This window comes from Bubalus bubalis, chromosome 7, assembly GCF_019923935.1.
Source record: "Bubalus bubalis isolate 160015118507 breed Murrah chromosome 7, NDDB_SH_1, whole genome shotgun sequence".
NCBI classification, from domain to species: Eukaryota; Metazoa; Chordata; class Mammalia; order Artiodactyla; family Bovidae; genus Bubalus; species Bubalus bubalis.
Window position 1 is genome coordinate 86,311,524 of NC_059163.1, and position 22,951 is coordinate 86,334,474.

The window sequence follows — 22,951 nt, forward strand, 5'->3', positions numbered from 1 at the left end:
TATTGTGTAGGTTTCTGCCATGTATCAGGAGGAATCAATCATGGATATACACATGTCCCCTCCCTCCTGAACCTCCCTCCAATCTCACACCCCATCCCACCCCTCTAGACTGTCACAGAGCACCAGCTTTGAGCTCCCTGTGTCATATAGCAAATTCCCACTAGCTATCTATTTTAAATATGGTAGTACATATGTTTCAGTGATACTCTCTCAATTCGTCCCACCCTCTCCTTCACCTATTGTGGCCACAGGCGTGTGCTCTATGTCTGCATTGCCATCGGTGCCTTGCAAATAGGTTCATCAGCATCATCTTTCCAGATTCCATATATACACATTAATATAAGATACTTTTCTCTTTCTGACTTACTTCACTCTGTATAATAGGCTCTAGATTTATCTACCTCATCAGAACTGACTCAAATGCACCCCTGTTTATAGCTGAGTAATATTCCATTGTGTATATGTTCCACAACTTCTTTATCCATTCATCTGTCAATGGACATCTAGGTTGTTTCCATGTCCTAGCTATTGTAAATAGTGCTGCAATGAACATTGGGGTACATGTGTCTTTTTCAATTATGGTTTCAATTAGGGTATAAGCCTAGTAGAGGGATTGGTGTGTCATATGGTCGATTTATTCCTAGTTTTTTTAAGGAATTTCCATACTGTTCTCCATAGCGGCTGTATCAATTTACATTCCCACCAACCCACTTTCTGGTGGTGTCTTTTAATAAACTGAGGGGCTTGTGTGTGTGTGTATGTGTATGTATATGTGTGTGCTGGCAGAACCAAGAATACTTGAATATTCCTAAATAACCAGTTAGTATATAAAATACAGTATCATGAATTTAGGTTATAAAAACTAGCCAGGAAGTATTAAGCAGGAAAACATTTTGAAATTCATATTGGATTTTTCTTTTGTCCCTAAAATGACTAGAAATTTTTCATTACATGAGAAAACTGGAAATGATTACATTTATTATCACAGATCAGCGGATCTCACACTTCAGCAAGCAGCAGAATCATTTGACGAGCTTGCTGTAAATGGACAGACTTACAGGCCTGTCCACTGTTTGTTCCCAGAGATCTGGGACGCACACCTAACAAATTTTCAGGTGATGTTTCTACTGGTCCAAAGATCATTTTGAGAATCATTAATAGAGGGAAAAGTTTGCGATTTTACACACACACACAGATGCAGCGTGGGTTTCTTTCGCTGCTAGGCTGGCACAGGTATCTCCATGTTCCTGTACCATGCGCTCAACATTCAGCCAACAATAAGGAAACTCTTTGTTCTGATGCTGATCTCATCCTTAAACAAATGAGAAAAGTTTCATACATCATACAACTGGTTCTGTGTGAGGCTTTAAGTTCCGGTAGGCATTTGCTTTCTTAAAAAAAACTGACATTTTATTCATGTTTTAAAATGTTTCATTAGGGCTTTTATTAGCTCTCATTCATTGGGATTTTAATTAGCAGAATACCACAGTCAATGCGGAGGAAATTCAGATCAAGTTTTCATATCCTGCCACAATGGGACAAAATCATACGTGGGGGAAGAGAGCTTTTCAATACACCATCACCTAGAGAATCTTAAAGTTTCAGAAATGTACTAGGTTCACAAAAGATCATGAGATTTTTTTTCTCCTACTTATTAATAATATCCTTCCTTTATATCACTAGTTTAAATTGTAAACATTATCTACATTAACATTATTAAGAGTCAAAAGATAAATCCTTATGTGATATTTTTAACATGTTTTCAAATAAAAAATGTCTGAACAAATATAACCAAAAACAAATTTAAAATAACTCTGGATATTTCCCTATTTAATTCCTTGAAAGTCCTGGAGAATGAGCAAATAACACATTTCCCAACTGTAGTCTCATAAAATGCTAGTGAAGTCAGAAAGAGAAGTTTGTTATGGAGTATCAGATAAAACTGCAAAGTTGTATTAGTCCCCAGAAGAGGAAGATTTTGGTAGGTTCTACAGAAAGACAGAATGCATTCTCTGAGACTCCCTTGTTAACAAGTGAAAATGTAGTTTTGTGGCTTCTAAGCATCTAGGATTAAACCTGATGTTCAACAGAATGAAGCAAGGCCAGAGAAGGCTTTTGTATATCACTGCCATTGTTAACAGTCTTGAAAACATAATATAAATATGCTTAAACATTGGTACTTAATACATTTGTTATGAAATGATGCCAAATATGTTTTTTAAATATGTATTTCATATTTTATAAAATAAATCAAAGTCCTAATTTCAAAACTAAAGATAACTGAGTCTAAACCCTTTCATTTGTAGAGAAAGGAACAAGGTTTCAGGCAGTGGTTGCCAAGCATCACTTGGCTAGTTCCTAGTTACTCATTGGCAGAGTCGGAACTAGCACTCAGGTTTCCTGGGTCCTAATTCAGTATCTCTTACCTGTACCATAAAAAGACTCTCTAAAGTTGCCACTGCCACATGTCAGATAATAGGCTTTTTTAATAAAATTCTGGGGTACACGAAGCAAATCAGCAATATTCAAAAAGCCTTTCAATGTTATACTAGATTTTTAAAACCCACTGTATATTTTGGCTCTGAGGCAGAAGACATCTAACACATAATAGGCTGCTTGTGAATGAATGGTTGGATCAATTCTTCTCTGTTACAGACGCTCATCTCACAAACCTCCTGGAATTCAATATGTCTGGTTCAAAATGTCTCTCCCCTTCCATGCCCTTGTGAGCAGAGTAGGGATATAGGAATAGGGCTGCATTTGCTTAGTATAAAAATGGCAAGCTGAGTGATCTTTACTGGTAAAAATACTGATGAGAAAGCATAAAGCATCTGGGCTTATACAGAGGCTGGGCAACTGCTACACAGGATGATTTGAGTAAAATGACCAGATCCTACTCTAGAAATGGGCAGACTCCACAGCCCTCCCCTCTCCACACACACCTCTATCCGCATCCTTACCTGACAATGTGTAAGCCGATCACTAGGATCACTCTTCTGAGCTCACCACAAAGGCAGGGACATCATCTTCACAAAGGAAGACGATGTAAGTGGACAGAAAGAAAGAGTGGGACAGCAAAAAGAAGATGCAGGACAGCCAGAGGACCTTGTTTCTGAATGGCTTTCATTATTTAGAAATTTGAACAAAAAGTACATTCTATTCTCAGGCATATGCTCAGTGAAAGTGAAAGTCACTCAGTCTCCAACTCTTTGCAACCACAATCCATGGAATTCTCCAGGCCAGAACACTGGAGTGGGTAGCCTTCCCCTTCTCCAGGGAATCTTCCCAACCCAGGGATTGAACCCAGGTCTCCCACATTGCAGGCAGCTTCTTTACCAGCTAAACCACAAAGGAAGCCCATATGTTCAGATAAAGTCTAACTGATCAAAACAAAATTACTTCTTAAAGCTCACATGAATTATTTAAAACTGGCAAATAACAGAGTCAGGCATCAGTTCTTATTAACAGTCTTACTTAACCGGTCAATTTCCTTTTTTGTTGTTACTGAGATTTCTTAAGATCTAGTCTTATTCCTATTGCTACTCCTACAGCCCTGCCCATAATGACATGGAAGAGGAGACACTATGAACCAGAAAACTTTGGTATGAGGGAAAAGAACTCATCCTGTGCTTCTGGTTAACTGAAGGTCTTACCAGGGGGTCAGGGAGAGAGGATGATTTGATTGCTTCAAGTCAGAGCTTCCTAATATGTGTAATCATTTTCTCCAACTACTGTTTCTTGACATCAGACATGTCTGACTCGGTCATATCTGACTCTTTGTGACCCATGGGCCATAACCCACCAGGCTCCTCTGTCTATGGGATTTCCCAGGAAAGAAGACTGGAATAGGTTGCCATTTCCACCTCCAGAGGATCTTCCTGACCCAAGGATCGAATCTGGGTCTCCTGCATTACAGGAAGATTCTTTACCATCTGAGCCACCAGGGAAGTCCATATTCAAATATAAATACAAATTAAAAACTAAATGCACTTAATTATCTGTGTCATTTGCTCTTATTAGTCTTTCCTAAAATTAGCTGTGAATGTACTTCCATCCATTAGAAGCTCTGGGTAAATTTTAAAAGAAAAATCTCCATGATGTATAGAACAATCTTTTGGACTCTGTGGGAGAGGGCGAGGGTGGGATGATTTGGGAGAATGGCATTAAAACATGTATAATATCATATATGAAATGAATCGCCAGTCCAGCTTCGATGCATGATACAGGATGCTTGGGGCTGGTGCACTGGGATGACCCAGAGGGATGGTACGGGAAGGGAGGTGGGAGGGGGGTTCAGGATGGGGAACACACGCACACTCGTGGCGGATTCATGTTGATTATGGCAAAACCAATACAATATTGTAGGGCAATTAGCCTCCAATTAAAATAAATAAATTTATAATAAAATAAAAAATAAAAAAATATATATATATAAAAAACCATCCAACTGTATACTTTAAGTGGGTGAATTGGATGATGTATGAACCATATCTCAATAAAACTATTTTTAAAAATTTTTAAATATACCAAACCATTACATATTTTATAATAAAGAATTCAAAGACCTATAATATGATCTTTCTACAGACCAAACCTTTTTTTTTTTTTTTGCTGTCATAACTAAATGATACAGCAGTCTATGCAGAACGATTCATTTACAAAGAAAGAGAATGTTTCTAGTTTGAATGATGTGTTTTTTTTAAAAAAAAAAAAAAAACAGGAAAAAAGTATCAATATACACACAGCGTTTTAGGGAATTTACCTCCTTTCCTGTTCTGAGTCACAGAAGGTGTCATTCAACCATGTTTAAATATCTTATCTCTGATTAGTATGTTTGTCCAAGGCCTTATGGGGAAACCCAGAGTGAAAGTCCACCCTCGAACTGCACATACTCTTCTCAGAGGGCGAATTAACATAACCAAGTGTTCAACTATCACAGCCAAATACAGAAATGAAAGGCAAAGGAAAGTAATAGAAACTGGGACACAATAGTCTGAGTTGGGACTTGAGTATCGAAACCATGAAGGATGACAGTTTGCAAGCCCAGAGGGAAAAAAGCAGAGCTGTTCAGATAGGGGATATCCTGAAGCAAACGCCTAGAGAGACAAAGGGAACCCAGTGAACAGAACCATGCCGGGGGACAGGAGGAAGTAGAGAGGGGGGTCAGAGGGGAGCCCGATAACAGGGAGCTCTGAGAGCCAGCACTGCCAGGTGAAAACGAAGGGCCAGGAGCCCGGGTCCAAACATTACACCTGTCCCGGTGACCCCAGAGCGCTGTGTCTCCATGGTTTGGAAGGTGTGATGACCTACTGGACAGGCTTCCCCACACGGCACAGTGGTAAAGAACCTGCCTGCAATGCCACAGACCCAGGTTCAATCCCTGTGTAGGGATACCCTGGAGAAGGGAATGGCAATCCACTCCAGTATTGTTGCCTGGAAAATTCCATGGACAGATGAGCCTGGTGGGCTACAGTCCATGGGGTCGCAAAGAGTCGGACACGACTGTGTGACTAACACTACTGGACAGGCAATGCTTAAGATTTTACTGCTGCTCAAAGGAACTGAGTATTTGCAACATAAAGGTAGTGTCCGAGATGGTGGCTACATTTGGCCACCAATGTTCCTGGTACACCTCAGCCCTGAGCCAGTAGTGTTCCTTCTTCTGAATGTGGAGGATCACAGGCACTGGTTTTTATTAAACTCATGCTCAGATCAATACTATAGTCTCCTGCTACGGTGCTCCAGGTCCACACAAAGCCCACATAGGCCACTGAAGCACTCATTCTCTTCTGCTTATTTTCTTTTTTTCCTTCCCCTCCCATATAGTCTCCTTTCCCACTCTCCATCTTGCTCTAATTCCCTGTTTCTTATCTACTTCTCCTTCCAGTTTGTCTTCTGATCACTCTAGCTCCATTAAGGTATTAATATATTCTCACAAATGCCACTGAAGTGTTTTCAAAACCAGGAAAAAACAGTGATTAGCATTAATATTCCTTAAAATAGCTTCACCCTTGACTTTACGCACAAATTTTGCTGCCACCTCCAGCTCCCCCCGCCCCTTTCTAAATAGACAGGCAAACCTGTCTGACTAGTTTTCTTCTAAGTCCAGCTCTCCCAATTGGATGACAGTACAAATGAACCACAGGTTCACAGCACAAATGCAAAGGCTATGAAAAGCACATGGCCTTCAGAAGCAGCAGCCACAGCTAGGGATCTACGCCATCCACCCAGTCTCAGGGCAGCTGTCTCAATGTAGGAAGGCAACATCACTGAAGGGCTCACTCTAGTGCTAGTTTAAAAAAAAAAATCCCTGTCTATGCATTCTCTTCTGAACAAGGGATATTACAATGTGGTTACGATTGAGAATCAGATTAAGCCTTTATCTTACAAGTTTAAGATGCTGGATGTGACTATATTATTTACTATGTGGTACAGAGGTGTCCTTGCAGTTTGTTGCTGTTGTGTGTGTTTGCTTAAGTCCATTAGGAAAGTCTGAGTTTGCAAAACAGATTAATCAGAATGAGATTTTTTTTTTTAGAGAGAGATGTACTTTGATATTGCTTGGTGTGTGTGTGTGTGTGTTAGTCGCTCGGTTGTATCCGACTCTTTGCGACCCCACAGGCTGTAACCTACCAGGCTCCTCTCTCCATGGGATTTTCACAGCAAGAACACTGGAGTGGATTGTATTTCCTATTTCAGGGGATCTTCCCGACCCAGGGATCAAACCCATAAATCCTGCATCTCCCTCATTGGCAGGCAGATTCTTTACCACTGAACCATCACGGAATCTGAGATTGTTTTAAATGGGTACATTTTAAATATGATATGCTTTAAAATCATTGTCCATATTTTTCTGGACTGTCAACTATTTCAAACATATGGAAAGGTATAAAGATTAATATAAAAAAATCTGTATACCCATCACCTATATTTTAAAGTTTAAATTCTGCCTTACTTTGAAGTGTTTTGAAACTTTTAAATTCTACAAATATGATTCAATTTATAAAAACGAAATTTTATATAACTTTTCAGGAACATATTATAAAAATCAAGGCATATCTGCACATGATTCTATTGCTTAAAATTTTTCTTAATCCATGAGAACATTTTGTTTAAGCTACAATATCTCACATGGAGTAAAATCAGCCCCATGGTTATTATTAAAGCAAGTTATGGCCAATATACAGCTAAAAAAGTATAACTTGGTGTCTTGAAAATGTTTCAAGTATTAAATTTCTTTAAAACCTAACTGAAAAGTGTGAAGTGATTTTACACATATGTCTGTATTCATAATATTCTCAAATGAGGCAAATACTTACCAAAGCAGTTACAATATAAATTTATTTAGTGAAAGGCAATACCTCTAGGTACATTTCTGTTATCTCAATCAAGTCAAGGGAAATTATACCTCCAATATAGGATTGTTTCCATTATTAAAAATTCAGACAAACAGAAGAGAGTTATTAGCAAAATACACAGTATCTCTGAAACGTTCCTAACTACATGTTTTTTCTACCTAATCCAAATGTTTTACTACTTATAGCCAGAGACTGAGAACTTACCTGGCTGTCCTATACACCCTGCCATTGACAAACCCAAAAGTTTCGTTTTCATCTGGGCTCTGAACCCCTAAATGCTGACCTCATGTCTAAGTCAATTTCACTGTGGCATCTGTCATCTCTGTAAGGGAGTCCTGAACAGGACAATATAGAGTCCAAAGCTGAGTTTGTGAATATACAATATGGAACTTTCAGAAGTCTTTGAAAATCACCTACATAGGCCACTATGGTTTGCAAGAGTGGGACCATACACTGAGAGGGAGTTAGCACAACAGACCAAAACTCAACTCCAAAACACAGAGGTCCTGATAACAAAAATGTAGGTAAAGAACTTCAGGGAAAGAAGGTCATCACAGGTTAAAAACTACATACATAATGGACTTCAGTTCATCTTAAAAATACTGAATATTTAATTTCATTTTACTCAAAAAACATTTATTGGGTGTCCCAAAACTATGTACTATTCTTCATGCTATATAAAAAAATGATAAGGAGTAAATGTTGATAAGTATGTTTTGAAACAGACTTCTTAATTTGAACTAAAAAAGAATAATAATTAATTAATTAACCACCAATATGCCTAACTACCACTTGGTAAACAGTATGTACTATGTTATTGTTGATTGGCTCCCAAACCAGTTCATATATATAAATATTTTTTCAAAATACCCACTAAATGCATGGCAAAAAAATCCATATACATATTAAAGTAGAAACCTAATTTCAGATGTTTCTAATATAGAGCACTATTTCAACCAAATAGAGAAAATCCTAAGGAAAAAAGGAGATATTTTAAAATATTACTATGGTCAGCTCAATTTTTTAAGAAATCTATGAATCAGTCCCTCCTCTACTACACAGGTTAATACCTGCTTTCCACAATGTTGATTTTAAGACACCATTTGACATGGAAGTGCCATCTGAATCAAACATTAAATTATATTTTGTTGCTTTAATATCACCTATCTTTTTTGTTTGTTTTTGTTTTCAGAGTCTTTTAAAATGAATAATCTTTGGCCTTATTGGATTACCTGAGAAATTAGAACTCACTTAAATATCAAGAAACTTTAAATAAAATGTTAAAAATGTTTATGATTTGATTACCAGAGGCTTTTAAAAAGCAGCCAAGTTGCTCTGGACCCTCCAGGCTGGTGGGAGCATGCCCTTCCCTGAGGACACTAAATCCTCTCCAGAGCTCCTGACCCAATCCCACCCATGCCCCTTCAGGAACAGGTTCCGAAGTTCTCTCTTCTCCCTTCAAAATTTTCAATTGCCGCTATTGTACTGGCTTCTTCCTCAAAGGCTATAAATATAATAAAGTTTCCATCTTAAAGTGAAAGAGTATTCACTCAGCTGTGTCTGACTCTGTGAGGCCAGGACTGTGGCCCCCCAGGCTCCTCTGTCCATGGGACTCTCCAGGCAAGAATACTGGACTGGGTTGCCATGCCCTTCTCCAGTGGATCTCCCAACCCAGGGACTGAACCCTGGTTTCCGGCACTGCAGGCAGATTTTTTACCATCTGAGCCACCAGGGAAGCCCCTCTTAACCTCCCTAAACCCTGAAAAGGAGGACTGCTATAAGCAACAGTATCTACAGAATCCAAGTTCTGCTTCCACAAAGGGCTTCCCTGCTGGCTTAGACGGTAAACAACCCGCCTGCAACGCGGGAGACCTGGGTGCGATTCCCGGGTCGGGAAGATTCCCTAGAGAAGGGAACGGCAGCCCACTCCAGTATTCTTGCCAGGAAAATTTCATGGACAAAGGAACCTGGCGGGCTACAGTCCATGGGATCACAAAGAGTCCGAAGTGACTGAAGTTTCCATAAAATCAGCTAGCACTTATTGAACACAAACCAGTAACCTTCCAGTCACTGAGCTTTATTTACCTCATTTGATCCTCACAGTAGCCCTGGGAAGTCACACTTTGATCTTCATTATGTAAATGAGGAAAGGGAACTAAGCTCTGAATTCAAGGTCACAGAGATAGTCAGGGGCAGAACCAGGACTGTCTAATACCCCCCATCTTAGTATTCAGCTTCTCATATCTTGAAATTCTTCCTTCCTTCAGTTGCTAAAAACAACTCTCCAGTAATTGTCCTCCCAACTTGCATTTTACCTTCTCTTTCTTTACTACTCCCTGTATTTCTACCAACTCTTAAATTTTAGGATCTCCCCAGGCCTCTAATTCCCTCTTACTCTCTGAACCTGCCCTAGAAGATCCACTCACTTCCTTTTTTTGGCAACAACCTGTATGTTGAAAATGGCTAAAGAAGTCCACCCACTCATCCACCCATTTACATACCTACCTATCCAGCCAGAAGACTCTTGAGAGTCCCTTGGACTGCAAGGAGATCAAACCAGTCAATCCTAAAGGAAATCAATCCTGAATATTCACTAGAAGGACTTATGCTGAAGCTGAAGCTCCAATACTTTGGCCACCTGATATGAAGAGCTGACTTATTAGAAAAGACCCTGATGCTGGGAAAGATTGAAGGCTGGAGGAGAAGGGGACGACAGAGGACGAGATGGTTGCATGGCATCACTGAGTCAATGGACATGAGTTTGAGCAAACTCCAGGAGATGGAGAAGGACAGGGAAGCCTGGTGTGCTGCAGTCCATGGGTTCGCAAAGAGTCAGACATGGCTGAATGACTGAACAACAACAAATGCAGCCCAGACCTCCAGCTCAGAACTTCTGTGCAATGATCCATTGGACACTCATTTCCAGCTGGATTTTCTATAAGCACTTCTTATTCTACATTTCCAAAACTGAACTCTACCATCCTTGGTCCTCGAACCTGCTTCTCCGTTAAAGTCCCTATCCTGTCCTCCCATACCACCCACCAGCTAACCATCTAATCCAAGAGATTCTACCACCTTAACATCTGTGTGACCAAGCCCCTTTCTTCATCTCACTGCCACCATATTGGTGTAAGGTCCTCAACTTCTCTTAACAAGATCACCTCAATGCCTTCTGACTTGTTATTCCTGTCTCCCAACTCAGATCAATCCTGCTAGACAGCTGCGAGAGCTGTCTTCTCATCACTCTTTAGTTTAAAACAACACTGAAGAGAAAATGGTCTATGCATCTTAGGATGACAAACAGTCTTCCATGATCATGCCCTTAACTGGTTACCTTCTGATTACCGTGTCTGGTTAATCTCTGCTGTTACCTTCCCTATGAAGCCTCTCTAGTGTCTGTCCCCATGTAGAACTGGCCACGTCCAAATGCCTATTTAGGGCGCTCTGAGTATGTCTATCACAGCACTCTCAGAACAAACAGTACTATATTAAAACTATATTGAAACTAACTTGTTTTCTGTCTATCTAATCCTCTTAAACCCAGAGTCCTCCCGTGGTCTTTATGTCTGCATATCCCCAGTGTACAAGACCACAGTGCCCAATGCATAGTATGTATTTTAATAAGCATTTATTGAAAGTAATAAGTATTTATTGAAAAAAGAAGGATGTTTGTAAAATACTTTAGGAAGATATGATTACCACTGTTTTCAAGACTAACTAAAACAACTTTATTCAAATTCATTTGATTATGTAGCCCCTCTGTATATGGGTATGCAAAACAGTATTGAAATGATTCACCTAGCATCAAGTATGGGAACCAGGATTACCAAATCACACTATTCATGGCTTTCAGAGAAGAGAAATATTGTCAACATTGTGAACAGCTAGTCAATTTCAGAGGCAGGAAGTAGGATGTAAAATATCATCATATATGTATCCTTACACAAAGATAACCTGGGGCTACCATCAGGAAAGTAAACTCTTTTATTAAAGGGTTGCTTTGATTTCTCAGAAAAGCAAAGATCTTCCAGAAGACTGAATGTCTGAAATTAAGACACCCTTCTAAAGATCTCATATACAAATTTTCTATTTAAAAAAACACTTTAAAACCACTTATATAGAAGCTACACATCTAGGAACCTCAGCAACTGAGCTCACTATATAGCCCAGAAACAAAGGATGAGAACAGCATGTATCTGTCACAAATTACACAGGCTTTATACTAGAGCAATAGCCCACATCATTTCAGAAGCCAAAAAAAGACAACAGATACAGCAGCAGGACCCGCTTACAGTCTGACAGCAGTAGAAAGTGATAGCTGATAACAGAAAGAGGACCCAGAAAAACCACAAAAAAAAAAAAAAAAGAGAGCGAGAAAGAGAATAGTACTTATGTCTCCATTCTAGTATTTCAACTGGGCAGGCTGAGACCATTTACCATAAACAAAACCAGCTCTATACACCTCAAGAAATATAACACTATTCAATTCTTTATGAATTCATGTTCATAAAGACAATCCAACAAAAAAATTTAGCTTACATCCTGGGGACCAACTAAGAGGGAAACATTTAGACATTGCTTGCTTTAATAGCTAAATTTTTAAAGTTTCAGTAATGAATGGTGTGAGGGGTCAGCTATTTAGAAAATGTGCTTATGTAAAGGAGATCCAACCAGTCCATTCTAAAGGAGATCAGTCCTGGGTGTTCTTTGGAAGGACTGATGCTAAAGCTGAAACTCCAGTACTTTGGCCACCTCATGCGAAGAGTTGACTCATTGGAAAAGACTCTGATGCTAGGAGGGATTGGGGGCAGGAGGAGAAGGGGACGACAGAGGATGAGATGGCTGGATGGCATCACCGACTCGATGGACGTAAGTCTGAGTGAACTCTGGGAGTTGGTGATGGACAGGGAGGCCTGGCATGCTGCAATTCATGGGGTCGCAAAGAGTCGGACACGACTGAGCAACTAAACTGAATTGACTGAAATAAGCAACAACCCAGATAGTGTCAAATAAATGCGGTTTCATTATATATTGCAAAAACAATCCAAAGTGTCTTACTCTTGGTGTACTTTGGAAACTTAATGTGAATTAAACAGCATCAAGTCAATATTATCTGATAAACAGGTACATAATAACCTTGAAAAGGAGTCTAAGAATTGAGAGTGTGGTTATTTTGTTCCTTGGCCATCTCTATTTACATAGTAATTAAGCTGATGGTTATTTATAAGATACCATGAAATGTTTTAAGTAATTTAAATCAAATGTGAACTATCAAACTCTTTACATACAACAAAAGACTTTACAAAAGATAAAGTCTGTTATAAGTATTTTTATTTACTGCATTGGTTTACTTATTCTAATATGTGCTCCAGGCATTAACACCATAAGCATAGCGCTCTGGAAAGTTTAGATATAAGAGTTTGATCTCTATAGTAGTATTATCTATAGCAGTATCATCAAGAGAAAGTCACAAGTACAGTTTTCACTCAATTACACCCAAGCTACTAATATACTATCAGGCTATTACTAAATGTCAGGGCATTATGCTTTATTGTAGTTTTTAAACACTCCTCTAGCAGTAAACCACAAAACACAATTTTACCTTGTGGGTGGCAGGCAAAACAAATAATACTCCAGTGTTTTTTTCTGGAATTATCTAGAATAGTTGAACAGAGACATTCCAAAAGCAAACCTCAAACTGCCTGGAGATAAGTTTCTATAGGAGAAAACTAGTCCACTGTTTCTCTGAGACAGAAAAAAACATAGACTGATTTATGATCGGATTCAATGAATGCAAAGTGCAGATTCCCTCACTATACAATATTGATGTGCATGACTCTACAATTAATTTAAAAATCTCCAGGGAATAAAATGCGATTACTTCTAATACTATTAAAATACCATTTAAAAAGCACTTTCCCTCCTTTCTTCAAGTGGCTTTTTTTTTTTTCTGGGAATAAGTGGAAATAAAGCACACCAATTACACCAATTCTGAGTGGAGGCATTTTTCTTTGAACACGAAATTATCAGATATAGAAACAACAGCACTCTTGGCATCTAGCCAAACTAGCACATCTTCATGTCATTAATCTTGAAAAACTCATTATACAAGATGACAGCCTGAAGGTTTAGAGTAGCGTTTTTTCTACCTTTTCTGGATAGAAGCCACCTGAAATAAAAGGCTGCCTCTATCACCGATTCATAATAGAGGTGACTCTTGGGTCATGCCTAGTTGAAAATGCTTCCCACTCCTCACTCTTGTCATACGCCCTCTTCCCCTTGAGGATGACTAGTTAACACAATCCAGTCGACTGAGTTAGTCTGCAGACTTTCAGAAGTTCTCTCACTTTCTTCCCTCCTGGCTCCCAGAGTTGCTTTGAGGTGATGGGAACCAGCGGTACAGGTACAGAGGTGGTCCTTTCTTAAGGAAGTGCTGCAGAGTGGCACGTTCCGGTACTCAACTTCATAAACCCTTTATTAAAGCAGTGAATTTACATATACAGACTGAATAAACCCCTCGCCACCCGTGACTGTCCTTCTGCCGGGTCGCACGGCTTACTCTTGCGCCCCTACGCGGTTTGCCCGGTACAACTACGAACCGCATATCCCAGGCCCCCTCGCCGCTCCTCCGGTCCATGGAAGGCGCCCTACTTTCTGCAGCGCGTCCTTTCTCTCGACTCCTCTCTCACCCGCACATGCTTCCCTAGAGCAAGGGCACGCCATATGGTCCCCGCATCCGCGCGGAGACCCTGCCACTACTGTGCATTCCCCAGGGTTGCAGGGGCTTGCGGGCACTGAAAGGTCCCTGTGTCGGTGCCCCCAGCCACGCCCTTCCTCAACTCACCCAGGTCTAGTTCCCCCTCAAGGAGAGGACGAAGTGGAGGAGAGTTAGAGAGTTTCCGAAGAAGCACCTCCCGGGGCCCCCATCCCTGGCTGGCAGCGGGCTATGGCCTTGGGGTTCCGCGGTGCCCATCCCTCCAGGGTCAAGTGCAAAGTCCTTGGCCAGATCCGCGCCGCCTTATGCCCTCTCAGGCTGCACGCGCGAACGCGAGAGGACCCTCAATCGAGAGCCATATGGGAGGGAAGGGCGCACAGGCGCGACTGGGGCAGCTTGGAAAGATCTGCTTCACACCCCTCCGCCCCAGCTCACGGTCTTCCTTCCCACCCACCCCCAACCCTTAACTCCCTCAGCCCAACCGCAACTGCACTTTCGGATCCCTAACCCCCACCCCAGGATCGCAGTTATTCGCCCAGCACTCACCTCCGGGATCAAACAACGCCCCTCTCCTCTTGCCTACCCTCCCCCCTTCCACCCGCTGGAACCGCGTGGTCCCTCCGCTTACCTCGGCTCTTGGCTGCTGCGCGTGAGTTTGAGTGTGTCTCCGCCGCGTAATTGTATCCGGGGACAGAAGGGACCCGTGTTTGTGTGCTGGATCAGGTGTCGCCGCCTTCGGTGGCTTGGGGTCGTGAGGGAGGCTGCAGAGTTAGCGTGTTAGCTTAGGACGGACTTTCTGGCCTCGGAATTGATGGCAAAGCTTTAACCGTGACCTGCCTCGGGTTCGCAGAGCGCCTGCTCCTCCGCGGCTCCCCGCAAGCGGCCGGGCCCCACCAGCAGCCGCGCCCCGCCCCGCGCGCTGCGAGCTGAGCTGAAGTGCGCCCCTCACCTCCCGCGCCTGGCTCCGCAGGGCACGACGCGGGCCGCCACGCGCTCAGCCTCGCATTACACGCCTGGAGCTGCGAGCGCCTCCTGCTCCCGCGGCCGGGGCATGGATGTCGACGCGCTTTCGTGCCGCGCGCTCGCCGGCTGAGCGAAGCGCAGAGTCCTAGGACCGGTATCCTCGCGGGCGGGCGGCGCGGCGGGCGGGCTGGGGCGCGCGAGCCCTCCGATGCTGGAGCTGGGAACCCTGGGACTGGCACGTGGCTCCGCCCCCGTTCCCCTGCGAGGCGTGCCCTGTGCCCTCGTTGCCACCTCCCGACTGTTCCCCTGCCCGCCTTTTTCCGTCGCACCAGCGCCGCTCGAATCTGGTGGTGTGGTGGGAGCGCGCCTGCCCTAACTTCCCAGCCTGCTAGTCTGCCTCCTTGTTTCCGAACCCAAGAAAAAGTTGAACTTTGGCTAGGAGATGAAGGAGATAAGTGAAGGAAAGGCGGGAGGGGGTGGGGGCGGTGCTTAGGTGATCAGCCACCTGCCTTGTAAGTCAGAAAGGGTTTAGAAAAGGCGAGTTGGGAATCTTGGAGGAAGGAAATGGAGTTGCTGGGCTCAGGAACATCCTTCCTCACAGACTCGTGCTGAAAAGAGCCATTTATGCTTTGCTTGGTTGAGTCTGTGGTGACTTTATCCTGACTGATCTGTGTTTGCCAGCAGCAGATCTTCGCCAAGTTGGCGTCCAGGCAAGAAAGCCAGGAAGCAGTTTTGCATACCCAGAACTGCTGTGGTACCTCACCTTCCCTCCCCTCGTCCCCAGTCAGAGCCCAAGTACCTTTAAGAGTCTGATCTTAGAGTGCTGTCCTCCCGGGAACCAGGAAAGTCTAATAGTTGTTCGCTTTTCCTCTGAACATGATTGGCTATGTATTCAATGTGTATATATACGACATAGCTTTCAGAAAAGCTAAAAATCATGTGGGGTGTAAGCTGCAGAAGCTAAGATGCCGCCGCTGCACATAAACGTTATACGTTTAAACACCAAACACGGGAATTTTAAAAAATGCCAAGTCAAGCCGTTCTGTGCTTGTTCCAAACCGAATTTAAGAAATAGGTTGGGATTTTGTGCCCTTAGAAAAGAAAACGGAAATTATGTTTTATTGTGCATAGTATTACTTAACATTAAAAGGCGGGGGGAAAAAAACAAACTAACATACATTGCTATTAGCATTTTATTTATGTTTCTATGTTTAAGTACCAGAGTCATTGATAGACTTCTAAACGTGGATTTCAAAAAAGAATGTGTTTACCTTCTTTGCAGATTAGAAACACAGGGGATATTTTTTCAGTCTTTGTACCTGACCAAAGGAGATCACTGACCTCTATAATCATTTTCCATTTAATTTCATTAGAAAAACCTAAAATGTAAATAGGGATAACAATCTGACATAAGAGAATTTAAGCATTTACTTTAAAAGCTCCCCTGTCTCAACTGTCAAGCTTTAAGTAATCCTTCAAGCAGTTGCAAGCTACTTTTTGGATAATGCATTTGTAAATTCTTCGTTAAAAAAAGTACTAGAAATTAAGCAAAAATACTCAGTTGTATGAAAAATTTTTAAGAATTTGTGTCACAATCCTTTGCTTAATAAAGTCATGTAAACTGACCGTCAAGTAACATTTTGTCAGACTTTTGGAAAGAAAATGCGTTGCTCTAGTATGTGGGGATATATCCATGTTTGTTGTTTCTTTGTTTTATCTATTGCCTACAACACTCTTTATATAATGATTGTTGAGTTTCTCACATCTCTGCACACAAATGACATCCCATAACTTAAAATATGTTAAGTCAGTCATTGTATACATACTTGAATTGCATTTTTGGAGCTTGAAATTATTCAAAAAAATCGTTGAGTCTCTTTCTCTACTTTTTAAGGATCTACCAGCATTTAACACTTAATATTATTGACTGAATGGCTGGATAAAGTAAATGATGAAAGCATTTGCTACTTCTCTTGAAGGATGAATGCATATTTCTCATAAATCCATTTTCCAAGTTCCCATCCAGATTCACATGAAATTCTGCTCATTAGCTTTAGTTTATAGAATGTTGAATAGCACATCTGTAGTAAGGAAGTTCCAGCCACCCTGAAGTATGTTATTATAATTCCCTCATTATTTCAGTAGACAAAGTGTATCAGTATACTCAGTTGTTAATTTTTTTTTTAATGTTCATGATTCTTCAACCAGTTGGGTCCATATTATTTTATTGGGAGATTAAAAAAAAATAACTTATGAAGGATGCTAGCTTAGCCTGGTGATTATTAACCATGAACTGTGGAATTTTAATCAGTTATGAATGGTACAGTTTTATATCATTTCTCCTTGTAGATGATATAATATAGACTATAAAAGAATGGGAATAAGTTTAATCATAGGGAGAAATATGGTGGCTGTACATTCCAACACTCCCTTGCTAATTGTCTCAAATATCTGAATATATCACAGTGGGGTATCATATGAGTGAAACTATCACTGACTTTGCAAATTAGATGTTTGAGCTCTGCTGAGTTCCTAAGAAATGTGACTATCTATTTTAGAGCTCTGAGGAATTCAGAGAGTCTGAAGGTACATAAAAACTCTTTGGGCCTAATTTGATCCTGCACTCCATAATATTAATAATAATAGTGATTATTATGGTTTCTACTTGAGTTTCTAAAGTGTAATTTCGGGCACAATGCTAAGTTAACAAGACTGATCTCATGTAATCCTCATAAAAATCCTGGAGATAGATAATATCATTTTCCCTGTGGAAGGTAGAGTAGTAGAACGTTGGGGAGTCAAACATGCAAGCTCACAGAGGGAAATTGACAAAACTGGGAATTGATTCTGAATCAAAGATCATGCCCTGAGTCACTGTGTCTACTCAGACTCTCATAGTGCAGTTTTAAGACTTGGTCGGGGAAAACTTTGAAGTACATAAAGGCAGCCTGGCCATTTGGGAAAATCTCGGAATTCAAGAAACACGTAAACCCAGTCTGTCTTGCTGCATCTCTTTTATCCCCAAACAGCTGCTAATAGGCAATCACAATGCAAACATACCTAGTGATGAGAGAGGCTTAATTTTCTGTGTATCTACTTTAAAACTGTGGCCATTATTTTGTTTAATTCCTATTTCCTATGGACTCTGACTCTCTGTAAAAACACTAAGCCTGAGGGCAAACAGAATGAAGATCATGCAGAGTCCATATGACAAAAACAGGCACACTACCACATCTTCACCTTCTCTTGGCTCTTTCCTTTTTCCTTTCTTATCATCTCCTATTTTCTTGCAAACATCTGCTTCCTGCTTTCAGGTTTAACTATACACTCTACTTAGTGTCATATCCCATTTTTAAAATATGTACATTTTTTTCATTTTTTATAAGCTTAATACATGTAATTTTCAACTTAATTCTGTTTTATTATGCATTATAGGCTTCTTTAAAAAAATGCTGATCTGTGGGTCAAATTGTAACAAAGAATGATTGGAGGAACAAAGAGAGATTTCTAGAACTGTGGAAGTGATGGGGAACTTCTATTCTCATAAAAAAATATATCTTTAAATTGTCTAAAGAAATATTCTATATAAGGGCAAGTCAAAAAAAAGCTTATACTTTCAGTAACTTTGGTTACATGATAGATATCATCGGAGAAGGCAGTGGCAACCCACTCCAGTGTTCTTGCCTGGAGAATCCCAGGGACGGGGGAGCCTGGTGGGCTGCCGTCTATGGGGTTGCACAGAGTCGGACACAACTGAAGCAACTTGGCGGCAACAGCAGAAGATAGACATCATGTAACTTATTTGTATGTCCTTATTTATTGTTTATTCTATGTCTTTCTAAAGCAATATTTATTTTCATGATTAGAAAATGGCTTCAATAAAACTTTGCTTTATCATCCATGTTTATTTTTGTTTTAGTCATTCAGTTGTATCTGACTCTTTTGCAATCCCATGAACTCTGTCCATAGGATTCCCCAGGCAAGAATACTGGAGTGGGTTGCCATTCCTTCTCCAGGGAATCCTCCTGACCCAGGGATAGAACCCACAGCTCCTGCATTGGCAGGTGGGTTCTTTACTACTGAGCCACCAGGGAAACCCTCTCTAATCTCTACCAGTCAGTTAAAATCTTTTAAAATAATTTCTAACACTTCGTGATAAACTCCATTCAAAGTTAGTTGTGGAAAACGTATGGAGACAGAACATCTCTTTTAAGGCCTTGGGCCTTTCAGAACTGGAAAGTTTGCTATTCTGTATCTCTATGGTGCTGCTGCTGCTGCTGCTAAGTCGCTTCAGTCCTGTCCGACTCTGTGCGACCCTATAGACGGCAGCCCACCAGGCTCCCCCGTCCCTGGGATTCTCCAGGCAAGAACGCTGGAGCGGGTTGCCATTTCCTTCTCCAATGCATGAAAGTGAATAGTGAAAGTGAAGTCATTCAGTCGTGTCCTATGGAGCCCTGTATTGAGTCTCTGTCAGTTATACCAACCAAGATCTAAGAGAGAGAATCAGGTGGTACTGCATGACAGCAAAGCTAAGCCCGTGCCGCAGCAGCTTCCTTCCCCATTCATCTTGCAGGCATTAATTTTTACAGCCATTCTGAATATGTCTAAAATATATCTCCCTGGTACCACAGTCTGTGAGCTTCCCAAAGTAAACATTAACTTATCTGCCTAGTCAACTTGCATTTATTGAGAAGGTTAAAGAACCCCAGAATCAACATTTTTTAAGGGTTATATCCTCTGCCTTTTAACATAAAGAACCAATTATTTTCAGAAAAGAAATAGCGGACTTGCCCTGGCAGATTGATATAAACAATATTTTGTGACCTTTATTTCATACGGTTATCTTAAAATCACAGTGTTTAAATTGTCACTTTCTCAGGTCAGGCTTTAACTCTCAGGTGAAACTATTGAGTATATTTTTGTTCGTAAGTGTCAGCCCTAAGTGTAACTCTCCCAAGGTCTGCAAAAAAGAGGGTTTCTGTATCAATGAAAAACAAGAAACACTAAGGACTTTGCCCCTAGTGTTCAAATCATTAAATTATCGTGTGTATTTTATTTTATGGTTGGAATCCTGTTCTGAGTATCTCTTTTCTTGCCTTATTTTTCATTCATTGCCTCCCTTACTTTTGTGTCATAAAGAACTATGGTGTAATAAATTGTCTGATGAAGTATCCCTTACAAAGACAGGTAGGGAAAAACCTAGTCATTGACAGTGCTATTTCTATGGTGTGAAGATATGAAGATTGTGTGGGTCTTTCCAGAGTATAATTAGAAATTGAGGCTGTTGCTGTAAAGCAGATATAGACTACTTTTAAAGTTGTTTTTAAAATGTGATGGCAAAGTTTTAAATGCCCCCAGTTGTATTGACCAATTCCCTATCCTTTCACACTAAAAATAATCCTCTTCTTTAGCCATCTTCCCCAAGCCATTTAGTTAAATATTTCTTTTTTTTTTTTTTTTACCTTACAATATTGTATTGGTTTTGCCATACATCAACATGAATCCGCCACGAGTGTGCACATGTTCCCCATCCTGAACCCCCCTCCCACCTCCCTCCCCATACCATCCCTCTGGGTCATCCCAGTGCACCAGCCCCAAGCATCCTGTATCCTGCATCGAACCTGGACTGGTGATTTGTTTCATATATGATATTATGCATGTTTCAATGCCATTCTCCCAAATCATCCCACCCTCGCCCTCTCCCACAGAGTCCAAAAGACTGTTCTATACATCTGTGTCTCTTTTGCTGTCTCCCATACAGGGTTGTCGTTACCATCTTTATAAATTCCATATATATGCATTAGTATACTGTATTGGTGTTTTTCTTTCTGGCTTACTTCACTCTGTATAATAGGCTCCAGTTTCATCCACCTCATAAGAACTGATTCAAATGTATTCTTTTCAATGGCTGAGTAATACTCTATTGTGCATATGTACCACAGCTTTCTTATCCATTCATCTGCTGATGGACATCTAGGTTGCTTCCATGTCGTTTACCATTAAAACACACCAAGGTCTCAAAAACCTGTCCTAACCCTGATAACATAGACATTTTTGATGGGGTAAGTTAGCTTTGTATGGTTATGCTTTTGCAAAACCTCTCTGTAACAAATAAAAACTTAATACTTGATAGAATATAAAAGGATAAAATACTTGATAGACATAGAGGAAGTAAGGAACAAGGTAAACATTTTCCTGAGCTAGTGAAAGAACAGAAATGCAAAGCAGAGAGCCAAGCTGGGGCCAAGAGTTGTGTCTTCTGGGACCGGACATCAACGGTGGTTTGGGAGCTGAAGGTGCTTGTAGTAAATAGACTCCAGGGTGACCCATGATTCTCACCTCCTGACATCATGCTGTCTGTAATTCTTTCCCTTCGTGTATGGGTGGGACCTTGACTTGCTTCTGGTCCCTATAATATGGCAAAGAAAGTGAAAGTGAAAGTTTCTCAGTCGTGTCCAACTCTTTGTGACCCATGGACTATACAGTCCAGGGAATTCTCCAGGCCAGAATACTGGAGTGGGTAGCCTTTCCCTTCTCAAGGGGATCTTCCAAACCCAGGAATTGAACCCAGGTCTCCTGCATTGCAGGCAGGTTCTTTACCAGCTGAGCCACAAGGCAAGCCCATAAATGGCAAAGGTAAAGGGATTTTTAAAATGTAGTTAAGGTCCCAAATCCGGTGATGTTGAATTAATCAAAAGGGATATTATTCTCTGTGTGTATGACTTTAAAGGTATCAGGGGAAAACTCTTAAAAGAAGTAGAAGGTCCTTCTTGAGAGGAGAGACCCTGCCTGCAAGCTTGATGAAATAACGGGCCATGTGGAGGAAATCCTTGTGGCAAACAGCTGAGGGCAGCTTCACGGACCTAAGAGTGGCTTCCAACCAGCAGCCAGCAAGAAGCCAGGGTCCTCAGTCATACGGCTGCGGAGGAATGAACTCTGCAAACAACCTAGTGCTCCCCCTTTGTTTTAACGCAGTCTAAAGAAACTGATTTTCCCTATTTATTTATTTTAGATTATTTTAACTGGAGTATAGTTGCTTTTGAATGCACTTTAAAGTCTTCTTTCCCAGCCAAAAGGCAACCTGGCCAACGCCTGGTGTGTAGCCTTGAGAATCCCTGGTCATAAGACCCAGGTAATCGGTCCTCACATTCCTGTGACCCACGACTGTTAGATAGTAAGTGTATCTTGTTTCAATCTGCTGAGTTTGTGGTAATGTGTGATCCAGCAATAGATAACTAGTTCAGTACTCCATTCGGGAAGAGAAACTAAGGGTGAGGCCAGGACTCCCACCCATGTGAATGGAATCTGAATGAAAGGCTAAAAACCTGGCTACATAGAAAACAATAGCTAAAGGGGGTGTGGACGCCAAACTAGGAATCAAATCAAGCTGCTCACTAACTCTAGTTGCATAAAGCTTGTACCCCCAATATCTCCCCAGAGCAAGAACCTTAAAGTGCTGTTATCAAACTTGGTTCTGGATTGGTGGTTCAAGAGTGCCAGGTGAAGGCAGTCACAGGCACCTGAAAACTTAGAGCAGAAAGGCCAGACCAAGGGAAAAAGCTGTCCTTCTCCAGTCAAGATAAAATGTATACTAAAGTCACAGGAAGAACTCTAAAGTTAATAAAAGCAAACAAAAACCTCAGTGCTCCAAGCACGGCTTCTTTGTAAATTATATTAATGGAATTACTTGACAAAACTTTTAAAATCAAAATTACAAATTCATTTCGAATTTTTAAGGCAAAAATATCTCAAAAAAGTTTGAAAATGAGAAAGGAAAAGAAATCTTGAAAGTTCATTGTGAGGAATAAATTCTACACATTTGTGAAGAGCAATTAGTAAATCTAAAGATTGTTCTGAGAAATTCAGGATGGAGGAGAGAAAACAGATACGCATAACGTGCATGCCAACATGAAGA

The 22,951-nt window shown here is 41.0% G+C and overlaps 1 protein-coding gene across 2 annotated transcripts in view; it reads right to left on the bottom strand.

Moving 5' to 3' along the window:
• Nucleotides 1-15,218, bottom strand: part of UGT8 (UDP glycosyltransferase 8) — a 111,255-nt gene extending 96,037 nt beyond the window's left edge. Inside the window, exon 1 of one of the 2 annotated variants that reach the window (XM_045166307.1) lies at nucleotides 14,702-15,218. The gene's annotated coding sequence lies outside the window, so the exon portion shown is untranslated. Of the gene's footprint in view, nucleotides 1-2,960; nucleotides 3,097-14,701 lie in introns of those variants that run through there. The other variant, XM_045166308.1, reaches the window with a different exon arrangement.
• Nucleotides 15,219-22,951: the final 7,733 nt, after the last annotated feature.